Source organism: Silurus meridionalis, chromosome 10 (assembly GCF_014805685.1).
Source record: "Silurus meridionalis isolate SWU-2019-XX chromosome 10, ASM1480568v1, whole genome shotgun sequence".
In the NCBI taxonomy this organism is placed as follows: Eukaryota; Metazoa; Chordata; class Actinopteri; order Siluriformes; family Siluridae; genus Silurus; species Silurus meridionalis.
Window position 1 is genome coordinate 7,469,851 of NC_060893.1, and position 24,744 is coordinate 7,494,594.

General features: G+C 37.7%; 1 protein-coding gene across 2 annotated transcripts in view; it reads left to right on the forward strand.

The window, feature by feature from the left end:
• Positions 1–4,407: 4,407 nt before the first annotated feature.
• The window catches only part of cntn1a (contactin 1a), a 71,193-nt gene continuing 50,856 nt past the window's right edge, over positions 4,408–24,744 (forward strand). The window contains exon 1 of one of the 2 annotated variants that reach the window (XM_046859598.1): positions 4,408–4,551. The gene's annotated coding sequence lies outside the window, so the exon portion shown is untranslated. Of the gene's footprint in view, positions 4,552–5,215; positions 5,336–24,744 lie in introns of those variants that run through there. The other variant, XM_046859599.1, reaches the window with a different exon arrangement.

Consider the following 24,744-nt stretch of genomic DNA (forward strand, 5'->3'; position numbering starts at 1 on the left):
AAGAGGGGGGGAGAGAAAGAGGGGGTTTATGTGTGAATGTAGGGAGGGGTATTTCTCCCTTGATGGAGGCCCCCCTGATAAGTGAGGACCAGACCAAGGATCATAATCTTTATCCTTTTCTATCTCGCCTCCCCCCCCACATCTAACCACAAAACAAATCCTGTATGGACACATATAAAACTGTGGTATTTTCATATTAGTCTAAGGGCTTTAAAAGGTCCAGTCAAATATGAAAGCCTTATCACATCAAAATAAAATGCAGTTTTATAGGAATACAGAAACGATTTCTCTGGCATTAGCAGTTTTCTGTTAGGTTCAAAAATCTCATATTATTTAGTCATTTTAATTATAACTCTTACAAAAGAAGGTCACATAGTCATAATGATAATGAATGCAGCTTTATCTTTGTTCACATTCATCTTGGTCAGGTTGACCTGGAGCATGTCAAAAGGCAGGAATACATTTACATTTTACATTTATGGCATTTGGCAGACGCCCTTATCCAGAGCGACTTACAGTTAGCACATTCATACAACTGAGCAGTTATGGGGTTAAAAGCCTTGCTCAGGGGCCCAGAAGTGGCAAATTTTCCTATCAACATCCTACATGGATGCAGGGAGGATATATGAAACTCCCCAAAGACCTCAGGATTCAACCTTGGAGAGGTGAAGCAGCAACAGTTCCCCCTGAGAGTATCCATAAAATGCAGTGTCTTCCGGGTTGGTGTCCATCTTGCCGTTTTTCCCGCGCCACCCGGTATTTAAGGACAACAAGAGCTCAGTGCGAGATTATCTCACCGGCTTCCTAATTCTCTGCGAGTACTCTTGCCACCCTGCCTGTTCTGGATCCTATTTCCTGACCCTGACCCCTGCTCTGCACTGCCTCTGCACTCCCTCTCTACTGGTTTGGACTCTGGACTGTTTTTGGTTTGTGTTTTTGATCTGCCCTCTATTGCTTAGTTGCCGAACTTAAAATTTGGACTGTTTTTTTTTTAATTAGTTATTTCGGATCTCCCTGCTGTGCCCTTTTTTCCTGGCTTTCGGATTTTTGGACTGTTTGTTTGATTTCTGTTTTTTTTTTGTTTTTCCCTGCATTGTTCTGTCTGCTGGCTTTCGGAGTTTTGGACTGGTTATCGGACTGTGTTTTTGCTTTTGCGCTTCGCTCTGTCCTGCTCTGCTTGCTACATTTTATTAAAGCCTGTTTTCTCCTTACCCCATTGCATCCTGCATTTGGGTCCTTTCTTCCAGTCTCACTGTGATCTGATGGAATAATCCGTCCCTGCATCGTGGTTTCTGACACGGAATTCACTGCACTTTTGACGACTCTTTTTTGAGGGCTATTTTCAAGCAACTGTACTTTAAATATTCAAGAATCCAGCCTTAACAATATTCAATAGATAATGACATACACTATATGGTTTGTAGACACCTGATCATCACATATACAGTACAGACCAAAAGTTTGGACACACCTTCTCATTCAAAGAGTTTTCTTTATTTTCATGACTATGAAAATTGTAGAGTCACACTGAAGGCATCAAAACTATGAATTAACACATGTGGAATTATATATGGAATTATATACATAACAAAAAAGTGTGAAACAACTGAAAAATGTCATATTCTAGGTTCTTCAAAGTAGCCACCTTTTGCTTTGATTACTGCTTTGCACACTCTTGGCATTCTCTTGATGAGCTTCAAGAGGTAGTCACCTGAAATGGTCTTCCAACAGTCTTGAAGGAGTTCCCCGAGAGATGCTTGGCACTTGTTGGCCCTTTTGCCTTCACACTGCGGTCCAGCTCACCCCTAAACCATCTCGACTGGGTTCAGGTCCGGTGACTGTGGAGGCCAGGTCATCTGGCACAGCACCCCATCACTCTCCTTCTTGGTCAAATAGCCCTTGATGCCTTCAGTGTGACTCTACAATTTTCATAGTCATGAAAATAAAGAAAACTCTTTGAATGAGAAGGTGTGTCCAAACTTTTGGTCTGTACTGTATGTGCTTTTAAAAAGACACCCTGTATAATTGTGTGTTTGCAAATCTGTAGGTGAGAGTGTGATGATTAGGTGTCACACAGACTTTGTGGGCAAACGTATCGGGTTCAGTTTATTATTTGTAGCTTGTACCCAATCTTGAAACTGGGAGGTAAAGCCAGAGCAGCAATGCCATTACAATGGCACACATTCAGTTTTAGAGAAAAAGAAGAGAAAAGTTTATTTTGATATATGTCTTTTACACTGATATATTAAGTAAATATATGATGTAATGTTCCTTTCAACCGAAAAAAGATACAATATTTAACAACTAGAAACACACTCATACCACTAATTAGCTTTTATAGTGCTATTGTACTGGAACATTAAATGTACCTAATGCATTTAAAGCTGAAGTGTTGGAGGTCATACACATAACACATAATGTACTTTATACTACATAACACTATATTATTTGCTTATACTACATATACTGGTAGTATTATACATATTATATGATTTACTTATTAATTAAATTGTATATAATGAAAATGTAACTTAACTCACTATAATACAGAATCAGTGGAAGCTGAATTTATAAATTTGTTATAGAAAAATTTGCTAATGAAACAAGTGGAGAAAATTAGCATGGCTGTGGTCATTTTTTAAATACGTGTTTTTTTTTAATAAAATGGAAAAATCAAATGTTTGTATTCTTTCTGTGTGACCTGATACTAAATGATCCACAGCCCTGTACCTTTCCAAGATGCCTGATGGTTGGGGACCCCTGATCTTAAGGAACCTTAAGGAACCTTAAGGAACTGTTTTTGATTACAGCTTTCTGTTTGTGGTAGTATGATAATTAGATTTATTATATATATATTTTTTAATGAATTTGGGAATCATCTAGCTTTCAGTTTGTGGTCAGTTGTTCTGCTGGCTGGAGATCTTTTAGCTGGTGTACTTTTCTCAACTCAGAAGCCGTTTAAGAACTTCCATTGCATAACTAAACATTATTCACGTTTTAAGAATTGTTTGAACCTTAGATAAGTTGTGTGGTGGGATTGTGGTGGTCCGATTTCGATGAAATAGTATGGATAGACTAAGAAGTATATAACAACATAGATCAGTGGTGGACACTAAAGAAGTATGTAATTTATGTCATTTGTTACTGTACTTAAGATTGTTTTGTGTATTTGTACTCTACTGAAGCATTTCCGTTAGGGGGAGACTTTTACTTTAGCTTCACTACATTTTAATGTCAAATATTTGACTTTTTGCACGCTTTGTTTTGTGATTTGTTTCTGTGACTGTTGTTTTATGTTGTATGTAGCACCTGGGTCCTGGAGGAACGTTGTTTCATTTCACTGTATACTGCATCAGCTATATATGGGTTCTTGACTAGACTTGACTTGACTTGACTTGACTTGACTTGACTCTTTTGAACTTGTTTTGATTGCCACTACTACTGTATCTACTTAGAACAAACATAAGTTTAACATCAGTTTAACAGCAAGCAGAACATTTTAAAAGCAACAAAACAAATACACCTTAAACTGAAACTGCCTACTCTCAAATTCTGTTATTTATATCATTTGGCTCTATTTTAATAGTTGTAAATCAGTGATTGACTCATTAATACTATTCTATTAATAGACTGGTGTTCTAAAAGTAACAGAATCTTTTCACATAAACCGAGTTGATTAAGGAAGAGACCTGTGACAAAAATGATAATGGGAACATTATAGCCATAACAAATCATAGTACTTGAATACGTGATACTTGAATGCAAATATGTTTGTACTTTTGTGGAAGTTTACAGGGAGCACTTTTACTTTTACTAGAGTAATACTTTACCTAGTCTATTTCTACTTTAATTCAAATACATAGTTTGTGTACATCATCCACCACTGCATATATATTTGGGATACAGGGCATGGGGGAGGTAGCTCAATGGTTAAGGCGTTAGATATTGGATCTGAAGACCATGAGTTCAAATCCCAGCACCACCAAGATACCACTGATGAGTCCTTGAGCAAACCCTGAACTGCTCAGTTGTACTGTAAGTTGCTCTGGATCAATGTCATCCAATTAAATGCATTGCAGAATCAGAAATTGTACATCCCACCATGCAGATAGATGCACCTGATAAAATGAAAACGGTGTAAATACTGTATGGAGTAAGAGGCTGTAGTGAATGTGTTTTGAAGCATTAATGCTTTATGAAGCGCGTTCCTTCATAGCAGAGCAAATCCGAACAGAAGACTGGGGTTCAGTTTAAACTAACAGACGCTCGGTGTTAATGATGAAACAGCTGACTGAGGCGCTCCATTACAGCTGGAAAGCTTTAGCGCCCCCTAAAGGCCACATCACAAAGCCTCCTCCAATCAGAGCGCGCCTAAGACACACGCGGGCTGCGTGATGGGCCGTGTGTGTGTGTGTGTGTGTGTGTGTGTGTGTGTGTGTGTGTGTGTGTGTGTGTGTGTGCGCGCGCGTCCGTTCGTGGCTGCGGACGGAGCTGCGCGGCTTCAGGTGCGGCTCGTGAAGGTTACGGGGACGCGCTTGTCGGCTTGGGCAGGTAAGGATGCTGTGCACGGACACGAGCCGGAGAATCCCGGGCGCGCTCCGGGGAAACTGTGTGCTGAGGGTGCATGCATGAGAGCTACTGATGTACCGCAATGCAGAGCAAATACAAGGGCTGTGTTTGCACCTTTAGCCGTGTTTTGCTTCTCGAGGCTATGACAAGGGGTCAGTCAGTTTTCTGATGTCGGTTCATGCTTTTAGCTTGTGGATGTGAGCCGTTAGGACCGGTTATAACGCAACTATGTAGGATGTTATATCTGTACTAAGGCGCTCATCCGCTGATGGGAGCATGCTCATCATGTGCAGGCTGTTTGCTTTTTAAACACACATTGGCTTCTGCAAATAAACCTGATGGACCACTGACTGCTAATTTTGTTCGTTTCCGAATGAAGGAACCGATTTTCTTTATTTTGCATAATAATAATAATAATAATAATAATAATAATAATAATAAACACCATCATCATCATCATCATCATCATCTAGGATTATTATACTGAATTGATTATTGTAAAAAAAAAAAAAAAAAGTATTATTATAAACTAAAATAACAATTTGGCACCTTGGGCTGAAATGTTATATTCTAATGCAGTCTCAACTCATCAATCCAGGTCCAAATGTACTGAACACATACCGGCACAGCTCATGGACATGACACGTCACACCACACACAGACGTCACTGCCTGTACATGCAGGACGACATGGTCCTATGACAATAACAATAACAGCACACAAGTTCTTCCTGCTTGTCGTTCAGTTTTTGGAAGCTATAACTCTGGTAAGTGGCTTCATAAAGGATTCATTGTTTCAAATTATTTTGTTGGCAAAAAATTAATCCGCCTTGATCGACTTTTAAACATTGTAGCCATCTTTAGTGGCATCCGAGATTTCTTTTCTAATGTAAGGTCTATTTTCATGTTGGTTAACAGTTTGCGATATTATACGCAGTGACTTTTTTGACTACCTGCTGATAGCAGCACCAGTGGGGAGCAGTGCTTTAGTCTTTTATTCTGCCTGGCTATCTCATCTGTACACACAAATGTTCAGCCTTTGTTGTATGCTATTACTGCTGTCAATATTTAACAGAATACAGAATTTGGTACATTTAAATTGGGTTAGTCATTCGTATTAAGATATTCACATTCACTCGAAAATGTTGATTGACTCAAATCATTTGGTGACTGATTGTTATCTTTGTTATATGTTTGAGATGGCTGTTGTCTTGCACTGTCTTGTGTTGTCTTGCACTGTCTTGTGTTGTCTTGCACTGTCTGTCTTGCACTGTCTTGTGTTGTCTTGCACTGTTTGCACCAGGTTTAGCACTTTATGTGGCGAGGACACTTACTAGTTCTGTGTTTTCTGTTATGTAGCTTTATGTAGTTAAATGTAGCACCAGGGTTCTGGAGGAACATTGTCTCATTTCGCTGTGTACTGCGTCAGCTATATATGGTTGAAATGACAATTTAAGCTTCTTGACTTGACTTGACTTGAGATTGAATTTGACATCAGTTTACACCAATCAGGTATAACATTATCACATTATTACATTATGACAGGTTAATTGAATAACACTATTATCTCTTCATCATGGCACCTGTTAGTGGGTGGGATACATTGCTCAGCAAGTGAACATTTTGTTACTTAAAGTTGATGTGTTTGAAGCAGGAATAATAGGCAAGTGTAAGGATTTAAGGGAGTTTAAAAAGAGCCACATTGTGATTTCTAGATGACTGGGTCCAGAACATCTCCAAAACTGCAGCTCTTGTGGGCTGTTTCCGGTCTGCAGTGGTAAGTATCTATCACAAGTTGTCCAAAGAAGAATCAGAGGTGAACTGGCGACAGGGTCAAAGCCAAGGATTATTGATGCACGTGGGGAGCAAAGGCTGGTCTGTGTGGACCAAACAAACAGACCTGTAGCTCAAATTGTTAAAAAAGTTAATGCTCAACAGGTCAGGACTGTTTAGGGAGCAAAAAAGGGGACCAAAATAATATTAGGCAGGTGGTCATAATATTATAGCTGCTCATTGTTATGTGAGTTTTCTCAATGTTTCTTTCTTATGCCATCTCAGGGAGGTTTTCCTTGCCACAGTCGCCACTGACTCGTGCATTAGGGACGAACGTGCGATTAGGAGGAACAAACGTATACATTCTTTTATAACCTCGTTATCTCTGTAAAGCTGCTTTAAGACAATGTCCGTTGTTAAAAGCGCTATACAAATAAATATGTAATCTATTTAATATTTAAATACATGCATATTTAATCTATGCTAGGATGGACTTTCCCTGTAAAAAGGTTGTGAATGACTTATTTGTATTTTGCCCCAAGAATTGTCATCCCTGCTTCCCATTAAGAATACTCTGTGCTTCATATTGTGTGCATCGCGGTAATGGAGACATTGTTTACCATCATTGCCAGCATAACATCAGATGAGGAAGTGCAAGTCCACAGTATAGTATGTAGCGTAGGTTCCCTGTGGAGTGCTCTGTCTCATTCTACTTGTTGTCTGTATACAGCCTGTCTACCGGCAATGCACTTTGCACTGTGATACACTAACAATCCGTGTTCTTTAGTCAATCATTAATCGATCGGCAACCATGCTGCAAGCCCGTGTCTGTAAAAATAGTGTGTCTAATAGTGTAGTGTTGTATATTATATGAAAACACGTCACAACTCTCTGTCTTTAGCTTAGCCCCTTTGTAAGCAGCCAGGTTGCATCAGGATCCATGCCATGAGACTTGTGCAAAGGCATGAAGTAGAGAAGAAAGCATTGCTTGTGATTCTTTCTGAGAAGGGGTTTACGTTTTTGTTGTTTTTTTTTTTTCCAAAATTATACAAGAACACATCAAAACCTATAAAAAAGACCCTCATGCTATTAGCCTTTCTACTGGATGCCATACTGCATAGCTGAATGGTCACATCAGTCATAACCTGTTGTGCTTCTCTAATAAATAAATGTAAAACCGAGCGAGTCCTTGCTCATTGCTGTCACCCGTAATCTAATGGTCAGCATAACCCTTTTGTTCCGAAGGTCAATACTTGATCAGTTTGACTATGAAGATCATTTCATTTTGTATCATGAGCTGCATCTTTTTTGGGTTCTTGCTGAGTAAAGCGTGTCACTGTTGCCATTTTATATTAAATGCTCAGGCTTTGTGATGATGTCTGGCAGTCACAGGTGTTACATTTTCAACAAGAAATTTCAGTAGCACAAAGTCAAAACTAAAATCATACCTAAAAGGTATGTTAATATATTATTAGCCATATTTGTCACTGTCCATGACACTAGCAGGTAGAATGTTGCATATCAGTGCGGTCTCAAGACCACTGACATTAGCTGTGTTCTTATCACATCATGGAAAATTTAACTGCAATTGACATGAAAAAAGTCCACGAGCTGTTAAAGCTGGTGTTGTTAATGGTCTAAGTATGATTTTCCTCTGGTCTGTCCGAATTCTCAGTGCTTTTCCAGCTGCCTAGTGCTGCAATGTTGATCTGCTAATCATGACTTTGACCATTAATGGACTGTATTCCAGTTTCTTTCTGTATTTCATCTCATCGATTTGCCAGAAATGGTAAAGAGGGTAAAATGGGTAATTCAATTAAATTGAATTCATTTATATTTGTATAGCGATTTGTACAATGAACATTGTCTCTCAGCTTCACACAGATAACGTGGTGATAAAGAATGAATAAGATGGTTCTTTATGTGTAAGGCTTTGCTTTATTGATTGGAAGGTTGTGAGTTGAGATGATAATGTTGCGAAGCTGCCATGCTTGGGTTATTTAATCTTAAACCGCTCAGTAGTGTAGCGCCATAATTTATCATCCCATGATACTGACAATGTAGTCGATTATTATTTAATATTACAATGTTTGTGTCATATCAAATTTTTAGCCCTCTAATTGTATAACATAATTTAGTAATTATTAAACTCATATAATATAATATATAAACTCTTTTACTCTAAATATACCTTTTACACTTTTTATACTATTATTGATATTTGTACAGGAAAACAGTCACATTGTTATATAGTTTAAAGCAGGGGTCACCAACCTTTTTGAAACTAAGAGCTACTTCTTGGGTACAGATTAATGTGAACGGCTACCAGTTTGATACACACAGTTTTCAGTTTGATCTGAAATAACAAATTTGCCTAATTTACCTTTTATTACATGTTATTATTAATAATTAATGATATTCATCTATGTGAAGACACTGATCATGTTAATGATTTCTCATGTGGTCCTTGCGGGCTACCTGGTTGGTGACCCCTGGTTTAAAGGTTATATTGGCAGTCAAACTGCTCAATTGTGCCCTGCATCAGTTCAGATAAAAGCATTAGCCTTAGTAGTAAAATGCAAAATGTACATTATAAAAATTATTCTGGATGGATTTGACTGATCTCCCTATCCAATCCACTGACATCTGGCACATGCTCGTTTTTTGCCATCACTGTTAATAATATGGCAAGAAAACATTGCTCATTTAAACCACAATGCTCAAACAGGATTATGACTACTAATGCACCACAATCATAGACTCAGGAGGCAAATTAATTCCAATTAATCATTTCATTTAGGTTTTTATGGTAAGAGATCAGAATCAGGAGATTGTGCTACTGTAGCCTTTCCATTACTGGACAGTGACAGCTTGAGTGTCTGTCTGTTCCTTGTAAGCAAACGTTAAATGTGTGAACCTGATGTCTTGCTGGCCTCCATTGATTAGTCAGATACGGTATCAGTGATCAATACTCTAATGAAATGGTTGTAAACTAAATGCTCTCTACATTGACATTTACATATGTTCGCTTTGAAACTTGGGGAGCAGACGGTAATAGGGGATTTGTAACATGTAGCCTGAGAAGACGTGCTTAGAAGTAAGTGTGTGTGCATGCTAGCTATTCATACGATATGCTTCCTTGGATTGCAAATGAGAGTTCTGGATATTTTGTATGCTTTATTCATACAGGGTTTCAATACCGTCACCATACACTGTCATGCATTTCAGTCTGATTGTACCCCGTCCCTTTGAGTGGCTGAGACTAACTTTATAAAGCCACGGCGCTGTGTCTTTTCTCTTCTCTTTTCCCAATCATGAGAACAGAACTGCTATCCGTTTAACTGCATCCATGTCATGTTAGAGTTCAAAACACTTTTACCTGGAAACACATTACAGAAGGAACAAAGACAAAAGCTTTTTTTTTTATTGTTTTTCTTCTATATTCGCCCTCCCTCTCCTTTCTTCTCTCATGTCAGTCATCAAGCTCACTAGGTTATAATTTAACACCATTTGTTTCTTCCTGCTGAGGAGGAGAGCTTCATGGATGCTTAACTCATAAATACCCCATTTAGCGCATCTGCTGAAATGCTCCTATTCCTTATAGACAAAACATATTCGAAACGAAGGATTTGCAGTGCATATTTATAATGAATAAGATCTGTGAGGACATAATTATAACTTAGTAGAAGTTTTTAAATGTCAAATGAATTCACGCTGGAACATCTGGACAGCGTCTAGGTGATTGTTATCCATGCGATGTTCCTTTTTAGATGCAAGGGTCATCCTTTTTGGTTATCTTTATGTGCATGGCAACAATCAGATTGCTATACTCCTGTTAAGGATAACACACTTAAGAATAGGATAGGAGCTAATTCGTTTAATGAAATAAACTTGACTTAGGCTTTATATTAGGTTTGCCTTTACACTGTAATCCTAATATGAAGTGACCGTTCAGTGTGTTCAGACTATATTTGGACTGTGGTCCTGATTCCTGAGAAAGTGTTCTTTTGCAGTCATCTGACAGTAATCTGAGCTTCAGTATTGAAGATGCTGAAAAGCTCATCCTCAAGCTGGTAGTGATTTTAGTATTTTTAGCTCAAATGATCCAGTGAAAGTCTTAAGGGAAACAGGTGACTTGATTTGCCCTTCACACAGAGAGTCAGGAGACCTTTGACTTTCACTGGTGTTTATGGTGTAACTGCAATTAGACTATTAATGTACAGTAGAGGTGGAAAGTAACGAAGTACAAATACTTCGTTACTGTAATTAAGTAGATTTTTTCGGTATCAGTACTTTACTCCACTATTTATTTTTCAGACAACTTTTACTTTTACTCATTACATTTTACACAAATATCTGTACTTTTTACTTCTTACATTTTCAAAACAGACTCGTTACTTTAGTTTTAATCCATTGATTTGGTGAAATATATATTTTTTATTTTCACTGCGTGCTGATTTCAGCCAAACAACCGATTTCCTGTTACTGTGCGTCTTTTTCAATCCACTGGTGTATAAAGTTCGGACTCTCACTCACCACAGAAGGCAGTAAGAAGTTTGGGGTTAATGTGGATGAGACAGAGGAGTCAGTGATGTAAACATGACTGAGAACAGACACATTCCTGATCATCATCATCTTTTCTCTGCTTGTGTTCTATATGTGGATCTTCAGCCTGGATACATTCATTAGGCCAACAACATTCATCAACAACATTTTTAATTCGTTTTGCATTAATATATATATATATATATATATATATATATATATATATATATATATATATATATATATATATATATATATATATATTTGGCTGTCAAAATAAAAATTATTTTAAACGGCACAACATTTTTTCCTTTCTTTACTTAGATATAAAATAAATAAATTAACTCCAGATAAAAATATTTTTAATCAGTAAACTTTTGTTTTATTTCTGAGTCTCAAATCAAACACCAAAATCCGCCATGATTCTCACAATTTACCCTCTGGGTGGCGTTTTGTGGGTTTTCCTCATAATGGCGACACAAACTTAAATTACTGTCTTTATTGATCGTACAGATAAAAACAATACATCATTTAAATCTGTAAATGTCTATAATTTTATATATATATATATATATATATATATATATATATATATATATATATATATATATATATATATATATAAAAGCTTCCTGACTTGACTTGAAGAGGTGCATTTTCTCCGGTATCACCTCATTAACTGTCCGTGTGGAAACATAGCAAAGGCTCTAAATGATGTCCACACGTCTCTGCACTGATATAGCCTTTATATTTAATCACTGTACATATGCTTACATATATATCACATGCTGTAAATATGATACATGTTTAACACCTCAAGCTGCCAGTTTTGGGCACCTGAGCAAGCCCTTAACTCACTACTGCTCATTTAGTAAATGAGATCATTAAGAGTCACTCGGGATAAACACTTCCAACAGGAAGTGGCTATATCTCGCTATCTTTGTCTCTCTATTTTCTCTATCTAATTGTCTCTGTGTCTCTTTTAGTAAATGTCTCTGTCTCACTGTATATGTCTCTCTTGCTGTCTCTCTATTTGTTTCTCACTCTTTCTAAAGCTGTGTCTGTGTCTCTTTGTCTTTGTCTCTGTCTTTCCTGTTTATTTACATGTCTAACAAAGTTTTGAGTTTTGAAGTAATGCCATTAGTGATCTATGATGAAAGACTTCCTGGTTCGATTCTTACCTCTAGTTTCATATTGAACATTATAAGAAGTTTTTAAAAACAGAACAATGAAATAATATTAAAATTGGTTGCTGGCAAATCATGGTATATCAGTGGTGCAGGTTTTGGAGATGTGGTTCTTGTACCTGAGTCACTTCTAATAGACTTCTAGTTAATGAGAGAATGTACAGGAAGGAGAAGTTTTGACCCTCTACCATCATGATCTAAGAGAAAACAGAAAAGCCAAGAGTCCAATAAGCAAAGGGTTGTTTGACTCTCCTGTGTTGGTGTAATGGTCAGTGAAGTGGTCGCTGCTATCTGACTCACCCGGTTCGATTCCTACCCCTTAGCTTTCCTTTAAATTGTTTAAAAAGTTTTTAAAAAGAACCAAAAAAGGTCCTAAAATACAGGTTCTTGCAGGAGTTCCTGTGGCTCAATTGGAAGAGCGTTACCTCTGGGTCGAGAGGTTGCCGGTTCAAACCCCGGCCAGGGCTCAAAGTTAAGAGTGGGGAAGGTTCCGTTGGCCGTGGTAAGGAAGGTGTCAGAAATGGCTGCATGGAAGGTTGGATGTGGTTTCGGAGGGCGTATCCTGAAGCAGGGGGGCAATATCCGGGCATCTGCCCCCCCGGTGTCTGAGAAGCTGAAAACAGGGGTTATGAAGCAAAAACGTTCAAAAAAGTATCGACTTAGTTTTGCATATATAGGGAAAAATTCTGCCAAAAACCTATCACCCTCACTTTTTCTGAGGCTGTGAAGCAGCAGGTCTTCACAGTCAACCACTTCATTGCTCACCACACAGCTTACCCAGTGTGGGGACAAGCCAGATTCGAACCAGCAACCTCTGAGCTCAGAAGCAAGGCTTTTACCACAAAGCCATCAAGTCCCACAACAGCCTTCTTTTTTTTGGGGGTTTATCCTTCGTTTCATGCTTCAAAGCAAGAAATTCAGACCAGACTGAAACACAGAAAGCAGGATTCGAACCCTGAACCCCACCAACAGCGAAATACCAGTCTTAACCCACTGAACCATCGGGAAGGACCGGCTGCGACAATTGTTTAGAGCAGGTCTATCTTTCTTTTTAACCCATCAAAACAAGAATATGAAGATGTAGGAATCAGGAATATAACCTACCTCATGACTAGCAAACAGAAAGCCAGGTTTGAACCCTGACCACCAACATTAGCAAAGTACCAGTCTTAACCCACTAAGCCATCAGGAAAAAACAGGCTGGGAAGTTAGATTAGAGCAGGTCTATCATTCTTATCAAACCATCAACACAAGAATTTAACGGTGTAGGAAGCGAATACAGATGTAAGCGCAAGTTGAACCCACATTTTAAAAACAGGAACAAAGCAGGATTCGAACCATGATCCCCACCACTAGCGAGATACCAACCTTAACCCATTGAACCATTGGTGAGGACAGGTTCGGAAGCTTATTTAGAGCAGGTCTATCTTTCTTTTCAACCCATTAAAAACAAAAATATATCACTAAAGAAAGATGTAGAAAGTGAATCCTGATCGTGACTGGCAGACAGAAAGCAGGATTCGAACCCTGAACCCCCCCAAAAGCAAGAACTCTAATTTAACCCACTGCACCATCAGGGAAGACAGGCTAGGAAGGTTGTTAAGAGCAGGTCTATCTACCTTTAAACCATCAACACAAGAATATAAAGCGAAAGAAAGATTTAGGAAGCAGGAACATAACCTACATCGCAACTAGCAGGCAGAAAGCAGGATTCAAACCCTCATCCTCACCGAGGCACCAGCCTTAACCCACTGAACCATGGAAGAGATCAGACTGGGAAGCATGTTTAGATGAGGCACAAGCCTTAAACCACTGAGCGACCACTGCTGAAAAGCATGTGTGCTTTTTGGAGGGTTCATACTTTGTTTCATGCCAGCGCAGTAAGAAAGAAGGCATGTAGGACTGGCTTTGAAACCTTATCACCAGCGTGGACTATATTAAGGACCATGTTCAGGCACAAGCCTTAACCCACTGAGCTACCACAGAAGTGCCTTTTTTTTGGTGGAGTTATCTTTCATTAAAGACCAGGAATTTAAGAAATTAATCCAACACAGAAAGGACAGAATTGAAATGTTTTCAGAGGGGACAAGGTCCAGAAGTTTTATTTACCAACACAGCAACCAGCTCGACCAGGAATCAAACTCATCCTTGTGGGGATACTGACATTAACCCACTAGGCTATCACATCCATCCATCCATCTATCTATCTATCTATCTATCTATCTATCTATCTATCTATCTATCTATCTATCTATCTATCTGTCTGTCTGTCTGTCTGTCTGTCTGTCTGTCTGTCTGTCTGTCTGTCTGTCTGTCTGTCTGTCTGTCTGTTTCACAAACTTCAAACCGCCAAAAAACTGAACCCCATAACATTAGACCAATGAAATTGCTGAACGGGTTCAGGTGAACCAATGAAACTCTTTATATTAAATCAGATGCGCTCCCACTGAATCGGGCCGCACCACATCATAAATATGGATGAGGTTCCTCTGACGTTTGACCTGCCGCTCACTCGGACTGTCTACAGGAAATGCGAATCATTCGTCACGCTGAAAACAACCGGGCATGAAAAAATGCACTTCACCTGTGTTCTGAGCTGCACGGCATCGGGAGAAAAGCTTCACCGATGGTGATTTTTAAACGCACGACGATGCCAAAAGATAAACTCTCGAGAGAAATTATTGTGAAAGGAAGGAGGAAGACAGTGAACAATGACTTTCTTGGTAGGCTACTGTTTAGATACAAGCCGTGTAACAGACACTGTCTTTCGTTAAAGCCTGTGTAAAGTTCATTAGTTTCAGTGTAGACAGCGTGTGTGGCTTATAGATAGGTGCGGCTTATTTATGTTCAAAATAAAAATCTTTGTCAAATTCAGTGGGTGCGGCTTATAATTGGTTTATAGTCCGGAAATTATGGGTAAATAGCTTTCTTTAGAAAAAATACCTACAGACAATTTATAATGCACTGCCTTGGTGGACAAAGTTCATTATATAGCAGAGCAATTTCAAGCTTCAGTGTGGTGTCCATTTTTGTCTCATAGTTGTCTAATTGACTAGGCTAAAAAGTTATAGCTAATGCAATTATGCACTTAATGGAAATTATTGGATTTCTATGATTACCAATCAGCGCCGTCTTCCAGCAAAGTTTTTAATGAAGCATTGCATGTTTTTACTAAATTTAAATAACTACATTAGAAATGGGTTAAGTGAGTTAAATATTAGTCCTGGTTAATCATAAACATTTTTTCCTGACTTTAACATCTTAGAAGTGTTATAATATGATCAGTATAATATTATGCATATCTTCAAGTCTGCTAATATACCCCAGGCATCATATTCCTCTTTGAAAGACCTCATTATACATTTAGGGCATGCTGCTCTCCACTTACTGGCCTTGCATTGTTAAAATTGTGGATCAATAGTTTTCTCCAACCAGTGGCTCTGGCATTGAATAGAAGTACATTTAAGCTTAGGAATCCCATTACTGGTGAAAAAGCGAGGAACACGGCACTGGCACAATACTCAGGGATCCATCCCGCCTATACTCAGCCTTATTCAATTCCTCCTCATTTTCTGGTGTTGTTTTCACAATCGGTGCATGAATTCACCTCTGTAATTCCCTCAGAGCATTAAATATCCACGGCTTTGCTGTAAGCGTGGTCATTTCTGCACTGCATTTTCTCGGTTATTTGATTTACAATGAACGTCTTCCGCTTCCCCCTGACAGGATAGCTTCATCACTCTCTCTGGAGTCTGACTCCTGTTTATTCATGTCATTTTCAATAATGGTTCTAGTGCCTTAGTCTTGACTGCAATTAATGTGATAATGTGCTGGTTTGTGTGGTGAAGTTTTGCTTTTACAGTATGAGTGAAAAATGGATATAATGAATGCACTTCATTTTGAGCAAGTAAAAGAAAATTAAACAGGAAATCTTTGGCCGGTGTTTTGGATAAAAGATGTGGACTTCTGCCCTCTCTTTGCATGTAAAATAGATTAGTCAGGTCTGGCTAGTGTCTTAATTTATTTGTTTATATTTAAAAACATGGAAGTAGGAGATTTGAAGCTCAAGTCACATCTTGTTCTTTATTCTGCCCAATTTTGTTAGTATTTTTACATACCTGTGTGTTCCTCATTTGGGAAAAAGGAAACATCTGTCATTTGTGCACTCTAATTAATCTGATGAGTAAAATCTCTGTAGCATCAGATTGCAGCTCTGCTAGCGTGTCGTGCAGCAGGTGTCAGGATTAGGAAGTGTATAATACAGTTATAATATCAAACAACGTGAAGCATTTTTTTCCCATTCAGGTTGTTATACTAGTCCACCAGGCAAATGCAAATTTTCTGGAGACCAAATGTGCTTGTCTTGCATGCCTCTGGAAATGAGATTGTGTGTGTGTGTGTGTGTGTGTGTGTGTGTGTGTGTGTGTGTGTGTGTGTGTGTGTGTAGTTTTAAGTTTTGTCCTCAGCTGGCTGTTTCTGTGTTTTTGGCTGCATTCCTGACACAATTTGCCTTTGAGTGCTGTATTGATGTGGGAACATTAGCATTCGTGGTGAGCATGCACAAGAAACAGGTCGCTTTGCTGTTCCACGGCAAACACCCCACGTTCCACACTTTCCCTGCACACTGCTGAATACTGATTTAAGGAGGATAATCGATGCAAACCTGTATATTACCTTCTACACAAACACACACACCTGCTAATTTACCTTTATTCATCAAAAAATAAAATAAACATGCTCTGTTGTGTCGATCTTACAAAACAACTAAGCCAAAACAAATGCAACAGTATATTTTTCGAGCACAGAAATGTTTTTTTTTTGTTATGTAGGCTGTGTTATATTTGCTCCGGAGGTTCTCCTTCATTCGCAGTAAGGGTTGAGGAAGGTAATTAGCTGAATGAGCTTCATGTGCTCGGAAATGCTTTTTAAATCCTGCTCATTCATCGCGCTTCATTCATCATGCTAATTTCCTCAGCTACGCTAAATGTGCAGAAAAGGTTTTTTTTTAAAATCACACCATACAAAAGCACCGCATTAATCTGGTTTTACAGTTTTCAACTTCAGCTGTTTTCAAGAACTGAACAAAAATAGTTCCTGGAACAGGGAATGTTTCTGAAATCTGTCCTGTATATTTCTTAAAGAAAGATAGCACTTCTAGGCTAAAATGATAATAATGACTATTTAAGATGAACAGTAAATGAGATTTTAGTTTGTTGTTGCCTTTTGGATGTGTTAAGTTTGATGCGAATGTGACAGCAAAGTCTGTGTATGTGCTTCATGAGATGTAATGCCTGTTCTTTGGGTGATAGCATGACCTCACTAAAGTGCACCAAGTTCTGACTATGCAATGGCAAAACTGTGAACTGTTGAGCTGTGATATATGATGTGCTTAAAAACACTGTACAAATGATTACATAATATCATTACTGTACATAATGGCTGCCTCAAGTCGAACAAACAATTGCGATGGTTCAGTTTTTGTTTATTTTCTGCCGTTCTTATGAAAATAAGCATTAATGTATAGCAAAGTATAATTATAAAAATATATATTTGCCAGCACAGTGACATTTTAGAATTACAAGATATGACAAAAGTTCGTTGTTGCAAAACAGAATATATTAATAGCTTTTATTTCCTTATATCTCCTAAATTAAAGCCCTAAATAATGATTATCATATAAATGATCAGTGATTAGATTTTTTGAGCCCTGTGTTACATACAGAGTATATATTTATATGGAGCGATTTTGGAATTCATTACAGGACATTAATTCACCTCAAATAATTCAGATCAGATAATTGCAGATAATTGCATTTATGTATTAATATGACTGGACCAGACTGCAAAAAATTATATTTAGCCAATTGTGAAATATATAAAAAGGAATAAATGTGTCTAATATCGAATAATCTAATAATCATTATAAGGTTTTTATAAATTAAATATGATTATCCAGTTTTTGTTAGACATTTCGGCTGGTTTACTAATATTTGCTTTATTTTCCATTTTTTTTTGAAGATAATTTAGTTTCTTTGGAGAAGTTAGAAATTTTTTTGGCCATCAGAACAATATTTCGATATTTCAAGCTTCATATTAGTAACATGTCTGAAAATATGTTTGATAGGCTTTTTTGATGTATTGTGATCTTGAAATAATTGATCAATTTGTCTACATTTATGTATTTGCGATTTACTAAGATAGCATTTTTCAGCGTGTAAGTTAGTATTGTTTTCTCAAATAAAAATGTAATTTTAGATTTAAATCTTTTCTAAATATTTCAAGAAAAGTTTGTTTGTATGTTTACATGGTATTCCATACCAAATAAAACTTTTTTCAACTTATTTCTAGACTTTCAAGCTTAAAATAGTCAATTTTTATTTAAATCTGTATGCATTTATTTCTAGAAGACATGTTTAATGAATTTGAATGAAAATAAAAAGTGTAGAAATGTGTTTTATAATTGTATAATTTATTATCTAATATTCAGTTTATAATAAGATTCTAATATGAATTGCTGAATAAATCTGACCATTTTCTGACCAATGACCAATGCTGCAGTTTTTGCTGTGTGTTTAGCAATTCTGTTTGGAAGACCTGGCAGTATTATGACATTGGTATACAGAAAAAGACTGTACCAAAAACCTGCACTTTCAAACAGTTCATCCATAATGGATTCGCTACCGATTGTTGCATTGAAGGAAGGTCAGAAAACGGAACTGCTTTTTTCCTTGCAGTATGAAGGGACAAGGAGAAAAGGATAATTTCCCATGCTAGAATATTTATGCGAGGTCTATAATGGCTGTATAAGAGGAAGAGGGCAGTGGGTGTGAGAAAGCACAGAAAGCCTTATCTCTCACACACAGCTTCAAGAGAGCGCAGGAGGGATGAGGATTTTAGAGTGCATGCTACATGACTGAAATGTTAGATTCAAAAGCATCCCACACAATCGGACAGAGTCAGCTGGTTAAGCAGAAATGAATCTGAAATATAAGAACTTTAGGCAATTTATTATTATTATTGTTATTATTATTATTATTATTATTATTATTATTATTTTTTTTTTTTTTTCGGCTTGAATAATGAAATTTGTTTATAACTTGGAGAAAAGCCTAAATTCTAAAAGCCTAGGCTTTTATGGAGATGATGAGCACTGCTGTTCCTTTTAAGATGCTTAAGACAGATTCTCATTTTGTGCATGTTAGAAGCTTTTCAGCCTATGTGTCTCCTTCCTCTACCTTTTGTGGAAAGTCAATACTAATCAATAGTCTTGTGTAACACGAACATAAACACAGTGCTGTTAGATTCCCAAATCTGATTGGTCAGAAGTTGTTGATACATTTTCTGTAACAGCATTTCATGTAGGCTTCGCTGATATTAGTTCAACTACAGTGGTTTAAATGAATGAGCTCATTTTAAAAAGAAAATGCATCTATAGTAACTCTTCGCAAAATAACTTGTATGGCAGATGTTCTGCTTCAGTTCCATTCAATTTTATTTATACATTGGACACTGGACATACAATGGACATTGTCCCAATGCAGCTTTACATAAATACAAAGATTCAGGATATGATTTTCTTAAAGAAATAAATGTATCCATATGGTCAACAAACTGTGAGGAGACTTAAAGAGTGAGATGAAATGTATTTAGCATTTATGTAATGAGTCTTCAGTGTCAAAGGAATAGGTGTATTGTTTTATATTGTTTTCCACAGGCAAGTCTTCAGGATAGATGGAATACCCAGTGGTTTGACAAGCTGCATTTTATTCTTTTAGTATAGTCCAAAAAGAGAAAAAAATTACGTCTTGAAAACAAAGTTTGTACACACATCGTTTTAATTGGGAAATGTAACTATAAATGGATAAAAAAAAATCTTGGATAAAGAAACTGACAAGTTGCTGTTGACTTCCAGATATGCTGTTGTAGAAAATAATCAGCTTCAGGATGAGTTGAATAGGACTAAACTACATAATTTAAACAATGTACTTCAATAGTTCAATAAAAGTAAAAAGTTGGAGTTAGTGTATATTCAGAATTTATTCATGAGTATTTACAGACCTGGATAATCGTAACCGAAGATTCATGAAAATTTTTTATACTATCTTCTTTTTTTTTTTTTTTTGCTACAGATGATAAATCACGTTCAGCTTTATTAGAATAAAAACCCAGTGTAGCATGCAGCCCCATAACCTATGCCTCATTGAGTGGGTTGTTGAGTGGGTTTATTTTCCAGTAAATATGAATGAGACCTCCTCCTCCACTTCATCCTCACTCCTTGGCGATTTACACTGTACATTAAAGATTTTAAGCCTGTGATTTTATCTCCAAAGTTAGCCCAAGATGCTCACTCATACTCATAACTATGCCTGCCAGGTCTGTGAATATGGGAGTGTTCTTATAATGCAGAAAATGCTCCTGTTATTGCAGAGTGTTTTATAGCCAGAAATAAAGTAAGGATTTTAAAAGGAAGTAGCAGATCAATACAGCATCCAGTGTTTTGCTATTATGTGCACTATCGCGAAGGGCTCATCAAACATCTGTTGACGTGTGAACAATTGTAATGCACTGAAGTATGAAACAATAAATCCAATGGTCTGGCCAGCTGAATAATCATCATATAGTTGAACAGCATGCTGCAGTTTATTAGACATGCCATTTTTGGTAACTAAATATAAAATTGACTTTAATTGGGCTTAATATTTTTTTAAATGACCTTAAATGATGAATTAGGCAGTGCCACAATGAGAAAACGTTGATATGCTTATGGAAATACAGCGACCGGGCATAACATTATGACATTATGACTGGTAAAGTGAATAACACTGATTATCTCTTCATCATGTCACCTGTTAGTGGGTGGGATATTATTAGGCAGCAAGTGATATTTTGTTCCCAAAGTTCATGTGTTAGAAGCATGAAAAATGGGCAAGAGTAAGGATTTCAGTGAGTTTGACAAGGACCAAATTGTGATGTCTAGACGACTGGGTCAAAGCATCAACAAAACTGCAGCTCTTGTGGGATGTCCCCAGTCTGCAGTGGTCAGTATTTATCAAAAGTGCTCCAAGGAAGGAACAGTGGTGAACCGGTGACAGGGTCATGGGTGGCCAAGGCTCATTGATGCACTTGGAGCGAAGGCTGGTCCATGTGGTTCGATCCAACAGACGAGCTCCTGTAGCTCAAATTGCTGAAGAAGTTAATGCTGTTAATGCTTGATGGGTCAGAACTGTTTTTGCAGCAAAATGGGGACCAACACAATATTAGGCAGATGGTCATAATGTTATGCCTAATAAGTGTATACCAGATTATGATGCTTTTTGCTGTTGCCAAACTGTCAATCAAGCAACAAGCAATGTTTTGTTTAGCAGATTCAATGTGAACAAACTCTTCTACTGGCGTAGAAACGTATTCTAGACTTAAAACAGTACACAGAAATACATTTTTTCTACTTTTGTGTTTGCTTTTGTTCACTTTTAATGCTATCTGAGGCTGAATATTGTTTAATTAATGATGGAAAATGTCTGGGGCCTGAGGGTGCAGAGTGTGGTTAATTGGATGTAAGTAAACAGCCCGCACTAGTGAAGAGACGCATTTAGGAGAGTAACTATCAGGCAGACATATGGGCCCAGATGTGCACAATTGTAGGCTAAGTCTGAAGTCATCCATGCTTAAAAAAAGATTTTTTATTCTGCATATTATGAATAATGCCTGCTGTGATAACACCACTTTTTACTGTGTGTTCAGTGGTTTCCGCTTGGTACCAATGTTCATATAGCCACCCACAGTATCGGTTGCCAGATGGAGTACCGTGTCATACTGACCTGCAAGCGAGCCCGGAACTATAATGTGTGTTAATGAATGCGATCTTTAATGAACGCACCCATTAAAAGCTACTCAACATTCTGAACCACATCCTCATTGTATCTGCATTTAGGTTTGTGTAAATTTCTGAGCCGTCAGCACACAGGTGAGACATGGGAGCTGCTGTTTCGCAGCTTGGCCTCAGATCACCGCTCTGAAAGCACACAGAACACTATGTCATGTCACGATTCCCATGGGAGCTCAAGCTGTACAACGGGAATCCACCGGGAGTTGATAGCTATGTAATTGGAGGCGCGTTTTGTGTCAGAATCGCAGTCCTCACTTTGTCCCGAGATTTCCAGAGGTATTTTTTAATAGTACGCATTCTGTTTCTGCCTCAATTACAGCCAGATTATTATCTTCTGACATAGTAGGATGCAGAGGAACCATTAGCAGATTTATATCTAGGCCAAAGAAGGTCAGAATCTGGGAAGAATGATTGACTATTTTTTGCACTGGATATCATCCAGAGATACAGTAGCTTACCACAAAGCCTGCTCTGTGCTACTTCTCAGAGGCGAGTACCAGTCACGACTGCGCCTGACAAATGAGAAGCACCCTATTATTCCGGTTTTAGGCAGTATATTTCGCCTGTATGCCTCTAAGTGCCTTTTCAAAAACCACTACTCTATTTAGAACTGAGGAGATGTCTGCAGTTGACAAACACTCAGCAACAAAACACGGGAATCATTCAATGGACGATGGAGAAATCGTGGGTGATGAGTGGCACCTCTGGGGTTCCAAGAAACAATAGTGGCATACACAGCAAACAGACATCTGAAAGTTTGTAGTAAATAATAAAAATAAATACAAATCTGATCTACATTCATTTACATGTGTATGCGTACAGAACTGCGTGCAAGTGTACATTCTCGATATTGATTTCACTGAAGGTTCTTAGGCTGTCAGAGAAAAACCTATTATTCACTGCTTTCGCGCTATTACGGTATTGTGGTATTACGGTATTGCGGTATTACGGTATTGTGCTTTTTAAACACCGCATTCCACATTTAGTCCCAATTTGCTCTTCTAATTCCCTCCACTCTTCTGGGAAGATGTTTCACTAGCTTTTGCAGTGTGCTTGTTGTGATTTGTGCTGATTCAGACACAAGGGTGTTGGAAAGTCAGGTACTGATTTAGCTGCGAGAAGGCCTAGGGGTGCAGTCAGCGTTCACATTCATCCAAAAGGTTATCACTAGGGTTAAAGTCAGAACCATTTTGCAGGAGATCTTTCATTCCAACCCATGCAGAGCATATCATCATGGAGTTTGAAGGGAAAATTTCATGCTACTGCATCCAAGGACACCCTGTACAATTGTGAGCTTTCAGCTTCGGGATAACAGTTTGGGAAAGAACCACATATGGCTGAGAAAGTCAGGTTTTCCACATAGTGTATTTGAATTTTCAGTGTTAGTGTAAAAACCCATGAAAACATTGATGCTTAAACTTAAACTTTAATGCATGTACACAATACTTAGGTAAGCATTTCAAATCAGGCTGCAGTCGGGCCTAATTCCGTCATTAAACCTTAGCTCCAAACTAAAAAAAGGAAAATTAAAAAGATAAAGAAAGGAAAATTACACTATAATGCCAAATGTATATGGATACCTGACCATCTCACCGATATTTGGGTCTTTCCCAAACTTTTGTCGCGAAGTTGGCATCATAAAATTATATTATCAGGATTATGGACAGCAGATTATGCAATAATAATAAAAATATAAAAATAAGCATATAAACATTGTAGGTGTTAGTTAACACTAGGCATTTATCGCATTTTTTTGTTTATCGCGGGTGGATTTGTAACCGCGGAAAACGGAGGATTACTGTAATATATGCATTCAGTGTATATGTGCGTATTGTGTACTCTGTGGTAAAGAGCCTAGGAGGTACTTAATGAATTTTTGTATAGTGAAGTAGGCTTGATAAACAAGACATTGTTTCCCTTTCTTAAATTAAAACCCTGTTTGTACTTTATGAGCGAACACACTCACTGCTTTATGTTTGGTAAGAATGAACAGAGGAGGCTAAGAGGAATCAAATGAAGATTTATTCCTTCTTTTCTGAACGCAGACCGCATTTATTCAGGCTACTTAAGTGTGTGTATGTTACAACATAAACTGAAAGTAAGCACATATTACGAAATATGATCTTAAAGTGGCAGACATCATGTTTTCCAACAGATATTTCAAATCGACTAGCTTGATGGCTATTGTGATAGCCTTAAGCCTATTAAACATTACCTATTTTTAATAATTTTATCGATGGCTGGAATTTTGGCCCAATTCATCTTTAGTTTAGATGTGTTAATTTTGGGAAACATACTTGTAGTACTTGTTGTGAAGCCTGGGGTGTCTTGAACATCTTAATCTCCCCCCGAATGCTCAACTACCTAAAAAGAGTTCCTTTGGGACATCTTTAAATCTCTATCTTTCCTGCCATCTTACAATAGATTGTGGAAGGAACTCGATACCCTCTTGCAAAGTTGCCATGGTAACAACTGCACAGGTCTTGACAGTTAACTTGTGGGGTTTGATAATGGATTTACACCCACATACTACTGGGGAGTTCTGACTGCAGCCAGACCTTGTCCTGATGAGTCCCAGTAGGCTCGTTGTCTATGATAATATTCTGCCATGGTAAAATATACTTGGGAAGACTATAAAATAATAATAGTATGGTTGTTACAAAAACTAGTAGGAAATCCATACAGAGATGTATGATGTCACTCATGGTGGTGTAGCCGAATAGTACATATACCCCGACTCAGTTTAGTGCTAATATTCTTTCTAATTTTCTTCAGCCTACTTTTG